The 9,933-nt window shown below is 46.0% G+C and overlaps 1 pseudogene; it reads right to left on the bottom strand.

Annotated features, from left to right (window-relative positions):
- Positions 1-3,865: 3,865 nt before the first annotated feature.
- The window catches only part of LOC119306293, a 45,877-nt pseudogene continuing 39,809 nt past the window's right edge, over positions 3,866-9,933 (bottom strand).

Raw genomic sequence — 9,933 nt, 5'->3', positions numbered from 1 at the left:
AAGTCACTAGTGGAGTCAAGTACTAGATTCAAACAAACAAAAAAAATTGACCGCCCAAGGACAAAAAAGTACCAGTCCAAGTTACTAGTAGAGTCAAGTACTAGATTCAAACAACAAAAAAGAAAAAAATTGACCGTCATTCCAAGTCACTAGTGGAGTCAAGTACTAGATTTAAACAACAAAAAAAAGAAAAAAAATTGACCGCCCAAGGACAAAAACGTATCAGTCCAAGTTACTGGTGGAGTCAAGTACTAGATTCAAACAACAAAAAAGGAAAAAATTGACCGCCCAAGGACAAGCGCAGGCCCTAACAATGCTAGATACTTGAATTCAAGCCCGTGGGTGAATCCCTAGTAATCCGCACAACGCAGGCCCCGCTATCCAGGGCCCACAGGTCAAGAGAGAGAGCGAGCGCCATGTATAAGCGCTCAGGTATGTGTTCAGAGGAGTTCGACTAGTGAGCCTCGGCTGCGCTTATAAACAGGTCTAGGGCCCCCTCGACTAGCGAGGTGGGACCAAACCCATAGCGCACGCGCACGCCGCGCTGCACAACCGTGCGGACGAGCTATCCGGGCCGAAAACAACGACTCAGACCGATGGCCCAACACAGTACTTCGCCCCATTACAAAAATCCAGCAGATCACACACAACAAAAAAAACAAAATGCAGATAATTTAAAAAAACTCACAAGAAATCAGTTCATAAACAAAAATATTGAAAAAGTTCAAACACATCTTAATGGTAAGAAGTAAAAAAAATAAAAAAATATTTTTTTTGGAAAACTAAACATAGAAGATTGTAAATTAAAATTTTAGAAACAAATTTATAAAAAGTTCAACTACTACAATTCATAAGGTTCAAGCACAAAAAATAGTGCTGTGCAGCAAAGATTAAAATCTTTTAATTTTAAAATATACTAGAACTATCATTATTCAACTATAAAAAAGAAATAATGTGCTCCAAAATTCATGTAAAACAGTAAGAAAAAATGTTATACAACAAACAAATTTGATTGATAATTGACAACCTAAAATAGTTCAGTACTATCATTAACAGAATGTAAGTTCAGCAAACTCAATACCCAAAAAGGGGTTCTAAAAACATCATCAGCGTATAGCACCGTCTGCGAGTTATGTACATGAAAATATACCAGTCAAAACAAAGGATGCCCATTAGTTCAACTATAGAATTAATCCAGTACTAATATAAAGAATATATAAATAAAATAGTTATACTTGACCAAAACAATAGGACAAGCATTACATAACTTGTTCCAAACCATACAATTCAACCATCTCACATGCAAATGTTTTAAAAGAAAAAATACTGCAACATAATCAACCACACACAAATCCCACAACCGGCGTCATTTGCCACATTTAAACCTACAACACATAAATTCTGAACGTCAGAGAGTCATCTTCTCTGGAGAACATAAACATAACCACATCACCATCTTCAAATCCAGACTCTGCCACAAACTCATTCCACCCAGTAGTTAGGTTGATGCAACCATCATAGTCGATGTCGTAGGCAACATCCATCAACTGATACCCATTTTTGTCTGAAGTCTCCATCTTCAGAACACCGGAACTAGGAGCAACAATCCTGATCCTAGGTGACATTTTCTGCAAATGGGCATGGGAGTACAAAACAAAGTGAACACCTGACATAACTGAATTTTTACACAGATATAGGAATGGTTTGCATAACAAAATAAAAAAGAAAAAATATGAACCAAAACAATATCACAAAACTAACTAGACATGTGAACTGACTAAACTGAGGAAATATACATATCAATACACCTACAGTAAAAACATCTAACGAAAAATAGATCAATGGTTATACAAAAATGGATAAAATACTGTTAAGTAATGAACAAATACACACAGAAGTCCCTACTGTTAAATTCTAACAAAACCAAATAAAAAAATATAGACAAACTATTGATAAGACTAAACTACAGATTCGGTCCATGGGATTCAAACAGAGACCAACAAAAAAGTATAAAAGAAAACGAATAGAAACACATACCCATGATTCCTTCAAGTCACCAACCGTTAGGCGAAAAACATAGGGTGTACAAAACCCATGGTTGCTGTACAGCAGACAAGAAAGTTGCCCACGGCGCTGAGTCTGGGTGAGCTCCAAACTAGATTCGTACACACAGCCGTCAGCTATGCGCGCCATCTTTGCCAGGCATCCGCATGAACAATCCTCCATGGAACACACGGGAACAGGGAAAAAAACAACGAAGAGAAGAGGGAGGAACCTAGATCTGATTCTGGCAGAAGGAAGAAAAAGGAGGGGGGAGACTTGGCCACACACCACACATAGATGGATAGAATTTATAGACAGGGAAACTCGCATGTTATAAAATTAATAAACAGGCAGGTGGGCAGCCAGCTGGTAGGAAATAGTTATTATACAAGCCATGCAACATTTGACCGCAAATCAGTTCAACTTCAGATAAACAAGCAGTTCAAAAGTGCACATGTCAAACATATGCAGACAAAACAACACATTCAGAGATAAAACAGTTGAATTCATTTAGTCATTCAAACATCTGCTCCCTCACAACAAAAATCTTAAAAACATAATATTCACTACTTCTGTCATAACGATCAAAGAAACGATGCCATTTGGCCCTGGTGGATGGATGTGGAGCCGTGGCTGCTCTCGCCCTAGCCCAACTAATGATTTGAATATGGTTCCTTCCCCTGCCCTCTGGGAAAAGAAGCTCCAATTCATTGGGGTTGCAAGTATCCATCACCTCGTCTGCAAGGCGTCTATTGAACTCTGCCTCCAGTTCCTCCTCAGCAGCACGTCGCGCCATCTGCCTGCGCGTGCGCCTCCTCCTCCTCTGCTCCGCTACTGCAGCCCTCACATCTATGGCGTCCCCCTCCTCCTCTATGACCTCTCCTAGCTCAGGATCCATCTCGCTTTTCTTTGGTTGCAGCTCGTAGAATGAAAGTGACAGAGGGCTCGGGATTTATAATCAAAGTGCAGAGCTATCGGTACGAAGCCAGTTCCGATGTCAACACACAGTAAGACAACTTTGACACACAACAGTCGAACTACACATACGGCAGCAATTCAAACAACACTGAAAAACACGCAACTTAATTACACAGTTTGACCAGATTACAAGAAATTGCAGCATACAGTCAGCCGCCATACACCACCTCCGCCAACAACAAAATAACATGGGAATCCGGGGTAGAAACAACTCAAAGAAGGAAAATTGACAACGCAAATCTTTTCATACAATCCTCATATCTCTCCCTGCAACACCAATTCGAAAGTAAAACAACAGAAAAAGAAGAACAAATTTCCATGGCGGGCGTGGAAAGCGACCAAGAACACCAAAACTTGTAATCGGAAATTACAGATGAAATTAATCTCCAAAAACTCTAACATACCGATAATTCTCACATCAAAAACAACAAACACGACGTAAATTGAGGCCTACGAACACCATGGTAAACACCGACGCCCAAAACACGTTCGCCGCCAAAATGCCCACGCCGTCACCTCCGGTGACTACAGATTGCAAAACACAACCAGGTGAGCGCGCGCACGTGCGGAACCTCTTACATGTCTCCTCTAGCAACGAATGGCCCGCAGCATCGCACCGGAGAACGACCGGAAGCTCCATGTTGCATCCCCTGTTTCCGTCCGTCGTACACACAGGAAGATCAGTTCAAGTGGAAAACCACGTTAGTCCAAACTGTGAACCACGTTAGTTCAGAAAGGGTAACAGAATAATATTCTGTTATGCGTAATAGAACAACCCAGATGTATATACTAAAGGCCTGTTCGCGCATTCTCGCACAATCAAGTCAAAGTTTCCTATGTTTGATCAAATATGTAGCAAAATACACCTAACACCTACAATACTAAAGGCCTGTTCGGACTCACTCCCACTCCGCAGCTCTGCTCCGGAGCGGAGTGGCATGCAACTATAATCTACGGACTGGCCAGAAGGTCGCTCTGTCCGCTCCGCTCCGTGGCGAGGGCATTGAGGCTTTCCGAACATCCCCTAAATAAATCAAATATGGAAATATACTTCATCAGAATCTAATGATACTGATTTCTATAGTAGATATTTATGTTTTATTCTATAAACTTGGTGAAAATTAGGTAAGTTTGAATTTTTTAAAAATTAGTACACCTTACAAGTTCAAACTGAGGGGGAATTGAACATTTCTGTAAAGACATGACCTTTTCTTGAATTATCAAATGATGCATCATCTTAACCATTAGCTCATTATCAATGTATGGTCCATAATCATTTGGGCACATCATAAAAATACTTTGTGATTGTGCGAGAATCTGTAGCTTACCCCGCCGGTGGCCAGGATGACGAACTGGTCCCGGGCGGTGATCCTCCTCTGCGTCACCCTTGGTGCTAAGATGATGTTGTAGTCCTTGACGCAGTAGTCACCGAACGCGCGCGACATGGCCAGCCCCGGCGCCTCCCGGTGGGGCACCCACACCCGATGCACGCCGGGCTCGGCGTCGAGGCAGTGCACGTGGCCCTTGCACTACATGATACGCGCCTTCTCCTCTGCGATTCAAATTCAAACGCGGGTGAGCAATGGCCGTGTCAGGAATGGACTGTCCATATTCTAGTCTTGTCACGACGATTTATGGGGTAAGTCGGGCTTGAAGTCGATGATGAGCTGGACGGCCGTGATGTCCCCATCGTCCGATGTGGTCGCAAGGATGGCTCGCGAGTCGCTGACGTTCGCGACCACCATCAGGTCGCCCTGCTTCACGATGGACAGAGCCGTGCAGCCGTTGTTGACGGCGTCGAGGCGCCGGCTCCGGCGGAGCTCCTCGTCCATGGCGGCGGCGGCCAGGTAGGACTACCTCAGGAGGTCGAACTGGCAGTCGATGTGCCTCTTCTCGCCGTCGATGAGCGACGCCAACGTGACGGCCTCCTGCCAGCAGCACAGAAGCGACTGCGGCAGCGACTCCCGGACGGCCTTGGCGACGTAGTGGCCCCACTGGTCGTGCCCATCAAAGATGCCGCAGAAGGATGGTGTTGTCCTGGCACCCGTATCCCTGGACAGAGAAGAGAGCGACATGAGAAATTGAGAACAAACATGAATAACCCAATAACCAATTGTCTGTTTTTTATCCAACAAAAAAAGGGTTGTCACATGGAGTATTTATGAAATACAATGATTTTTACAGTCTGAAAAACAATCAGCAAATATGATCCTACTATGAAGATGTTGGAAATAACATTTTTACGTACGTAATTCAAGTTTTCTCCCATCACAATCAGTAAGTTTTAGGCGTTTAACTGTCCAAAGCAACTTTGGATTCAGATACCAAGAAACCCAACACCTTTTTGCTCTGACAAATCAAGACACATACCATCCCTTTTTATGGCAGATACTACTCCTACGGACTGAAACCCCTAGAGGCAAAACGCAAGCGCCGTATCCAAGAAACTTGTGAACAACATGATCCAGGATTGTTGATACGTCCATTTTGCATCATGCTTTTATATCAATATTTACTGCATTATGGGCTGATATTACACATTATATCTCAATACTTTTGGCTATTCTCTCTTATTTTACAAGGTTTACCATGAAGAGGGGGAATGCCGACAGCTGGAATTCTGGCTGGAAAAGGAGCAAACATTGGAAGCCTATTCTGCACTGCTCCAAAAATCCTGAAACTCCATGAAACTTATTTTTGGAATTAATAAGAAATATTGAGTAGAAGAAACACCTCGGGGGGCCCACACCCTGGCCAGGAGGGTGGGGGGCGTGCCCACCCCTACTGGGCGCGCCCCCTATCTCCTGGGCCCCCTGGTGGCCCTCCGGTGTCCATCTTCTGCTATATGAAGGCTTTTACCCTGGAAAAAATCGGGGGCAAGCTTACGGGACGAAACTCCGCCGCCACGAGGCGGAACCTTGGCGGAACCAATATAGGGCTCCAGCGGAGCTGTTCTGCCGGGGACACTTTCCTCCGGGAGGGGGAAATCATCACCATTGTCATCACCAACGATTTTCTCATCGGGAGGCGGTCAATCTCCATCAACATCTTCACCAGCACCATCTCCTCTGTCACATCCCCAGTTCAGGCCTTGCTTGTCTTTGCATTAGTATCCATGCATCATGTTTAAATTTTATGAAACTTGAAATGGGGATTGCCTAAACCCTAGCACCAAATGAATTCAACTAGGTTCAACTAAAATATTTTCAGTGAATCCAAATGGCTTTAAAAAATGTTGATCATTTCTGGAAAATGCTGGAGACATAACCAGGGGTGTTGCACATTTTTCGATAACATATTTGGGCTCTGAATTAAATCTTATAGTATTTGCATTTGGGCATTTAAATGCTACTAAATATTTTAAATGCTCAAATAATCATAAACTAAAATGTTTACTGTTGGATATATTCCAAACAGTAGTCATGATTAGTTTCATGATTTTTGGAAAAGCCCTGACATTTTTAATAAAGCCCAGAAGTTACAGAAAAATAGAAAAGAGGAAACAAAAGAGAGAGAGAGAGAGACTTACCTGGCTTACCTGGACGGCCCAGTAGGCAGCCCACCTGGCCGGCCCAGCCCAGCGCCGCTGCCAGTCATCTCCCACCTCTCGCCAGTAGGACGAGAGGCGTGTGGCCGCCGTGCGTGCCCACGCGCCTCGGCCACCTCCTGCTTCCCACCGCCTCCCGACGTCGCTCTGGACGCCCTGGACGTCGACACGCAACCCCTCTGGCTCTCTCTCACTCTCCCCGTGCTCCTCCCCCTCCTCTGCTCTCTCTCCCTCTCACCACCGAACGCCACCGCCGCCGCCGTTCGCCATAGCCGCAGCCGCAGCCAACCCCACGCCTCACCGACGTGGCCACGAGCTCCGCCTTGTCCCTCTCTTCCTCCTCACTGAGCCGCTCGACGCCGGAAGCCCCCTGGATGCCGCAAGCACCGCCGTTCCCCTCGTCGTCCACCGAAGATCGTCGCCGTCAATTTGCTGCCTCCGGTGCCTCCCCGAGCTCGCTGACGCTCCCGTTCGACCCACTGTGAGCTCCTCTGCCGCTCCACTCTCTCCCCGTGCTCTATTGCGCCGTGTACCCGCCGTTTCCACCGGAGCCGAGAGCCGGCCGCCGCCGTTCTTGTCGCTGCTGGAACAAGAGCTAGCAAAGCTCGTTCCCAAGCACGGCTACGTGCTCAGCAGCTCCGCAGCAAGCTAACGCCGCCACCAGCTTGTCTCCCCGTGCACCATAGCGCTGCGCCGCTCGATCCCGAGCTCCGGCAACCGCCGCGGGCTCCACTCCGGCGAGCTCCAGCCTTCCCACGACCCAGCACCTGCACCGTTCGACGCGCGGGAGAAAGAGCTTTCCAACGCACCCAGACACGCTTCAAACGGTGGCCCGTAGAGCAAACCCGACACGGGCACAGCCGCGGTCTGTCGTCGCCGGCAGTTAAACGCCGGTGGCTGACGTGGCACCATTAGTTTAGGTGCTAATCGTGTTTAGTTATTGCCTGTGTCAATGACATGTGTGTCTCGGAGCATAATGTGGTTAGTCTAATTTTCTGTTAAGATTAGTACTAATACGTGTGGACCCACGTGTCAGCTTTGACTTTGGTCAAGTCAACGTTGAATGGTCCCACCTGTCATCCACCCAAACCAGCCTGAGACACTGACGTATGGGTCCCACAGGTCAGGTTTGACCTGGCCGACCCAGTTGACCTGCTGACGTTACACCTACGTCATGCTGACACAGTAAATCTTTTTCTGGATTTATTCTTATTTAGAAAAATCCAGAAATTTGCCTAAACTTCTAAAATTCATAGAAAATAATCTATAACTCAGAATGAAATAAATTATATATGAAAAATGATCAGAAAAATCCAATCTATCCATCTGTACCATTTTCATGCATGTTAGAACACTTTAACCTTGTTGTTTAGGTGAAACAAGGTAATGCACTAATATGACCTTTTCAAATGGGTTTGCATTTGAATCCTTGGTTCAAATGGACTCATCTTAACCTGTTCTAGCTTGCATTAGCTCAAACCACAGCATATTGCCATGTCATGATCATGCATCATATTGTGCATTGCACTGATTGTGCTTTTTCTTTGTTTGTCGGTGCTTGTCCCCTCTCAATAAGACGTGTACCGACGATGTGATCGATGACACCAATGAAGAGATATACTATCTTCAGAAGTGCCAGGCAAGCAAAACCCCCTTGTTCATTCCGATATAATCCCACCCTCTCGCTCCTGCTCTCTTTTAATGCATTAGGACAACAACGATTCAACTGTACTTGCTGCGGTAGCTGAACCCCTTTATCCTCTGCATGACCTGTCATTGCCACAGTAAATAGATGAAACCCACTAGCATGAGTAGGAGTTGTTTGAGCCCTGTTGTGCCTACTCATTCATGCTTGTTTGTCATGCCTGCTACTGCTTAGAGTTGAGTCAGGTCTGATTCATCAGGGATGAATCAGAGGTGTGTGAACATGTCCTACTGTGTGTGAGCTAAGTGTGTGAACACGATTTGGTAAAGGTAGCGGTGAGAGGCCATGTAGGAGTACATGGTGGGTTGTCTCATTGCAACCGTCCTCAGGAACTGAGTTCTGTGTTTGTGATCCATGAAACAGCTACTACCACGCATTGGGCCCGAAACCAATGGACCCTCTCGGCTTCTTAATCACCCTTGTTCTCTGTCCAGGAGTTACAACTAGTTTCTGATGTTTGTAGGATATGTGTTGGAGGTCGTGGGCAGCGCTGACCCGAGGGGTGGGCTGTGATGCGGTAGATACACCGTGGCATGGTGTATCGGGCGCCCGTTTGGTGTCTCGAGAACCCTGCACACATCGTTTGGAGCTGTGAGCGAAACTCTGGTCGGATCTCCTCGCGGATGGAACCCGAATAGGCGATAAACCTGGACTAGAGACTTGAGTGTTTACGTAGGTCGTGGCCGACACCCTCGTTGGGCTTCCGCTTGAAGGTTGCCGAGTACATGTCGTGTAAACGGCGGTAAGTGGTGAGAGCGTGTGTGAGGAAGTACACCCCTGCAGGGTTAACATCATCTATTCGAATAGCCGTGTCCGCGGAAAAGGACTTCTGGGTTGCCTGTACAGTTCATAGACAAGTGAAAGTGGATACTCTAAAATACGCAAGATAAGCGTGAGTGCTATGGATGGCGTTCTCGTAGGGAGACGGGAGCGGATCCATAGTGGTGTATTGATATGGTGAATATGTGGACTCGTGTGCGCCACCTCAAAAGAGTTACTTGCAGTCATAGTTCAGGAGAGCCACCGAGTCAAAGCTGGCTTGCTGCAGTTAAACTCCACCACCCCCTTTGTTGATAATGATGCATATGTAGTTAGTTCTGATGTAAGTCTTGCTGGGTACATTTGTACTCACGTTTGCCTATTTTATGTTTTTGCAGAGAGACTTCAGTCTCACTAGTAGTTCCGCGTGGACTTTGACGTTTAGCTTGTTACCTCAGCTATGATCTTGTGCCCTCAGTAGGATCTGGGAGTTAGTCAGGCTTCTCGGCATTTTTATTTTGTAGATGTCTGTACTCAGACATGTTAAGCTTCCGCATGTGCTTTGACTTGTATGCTCTGAATGTTGGGTCACGAGACCTATGTTTGTAATATCTCGCTCCTCGGAGCCTATTGAATAAAATACTTGAGTCGTAGAGTTATGTTGTGATGCCATGTTGTATTTACACATATCAAGCATATTGTGTGTATGTTATTGAAATGCTTGGTATGTGTGGGATCTGACTATCTAGTTGTTTATCCTTGGTAGCCTCTCTTACCGGGAAATGTCTCCTAGTGTTTCCACCGAGCCATGGTAGCTTGCTACTGCTCTGAAACACTTAGGCTGGCCGGCATGTGTCCTTCTTTGTTCCTGTGTCTGTCCCCTCGGGGAAATGTCACGCGA

The sequence above is a fragment of the Triticum dicoccoides genome, chromosome 5B, assembly GCF_002162155.2.
Source record: "Triticum dicoccoides isolate Atlit2015 ecotype Zavitan chromosome 5B, WEW_v2.0, whole genome shotgun sequence".
Lineage (NCBI taxonomy): Eukaryota > Viridiplantae > Streptophyta > Magnoliopsida > Poales > Poaceae > Triticum > Triticum dicoccoides.
The sequence above is the reverse complement of the archived record's forward strand: the minus strand, read 5'-3'. Positions and strand labels throughout refer to the sequence as shown.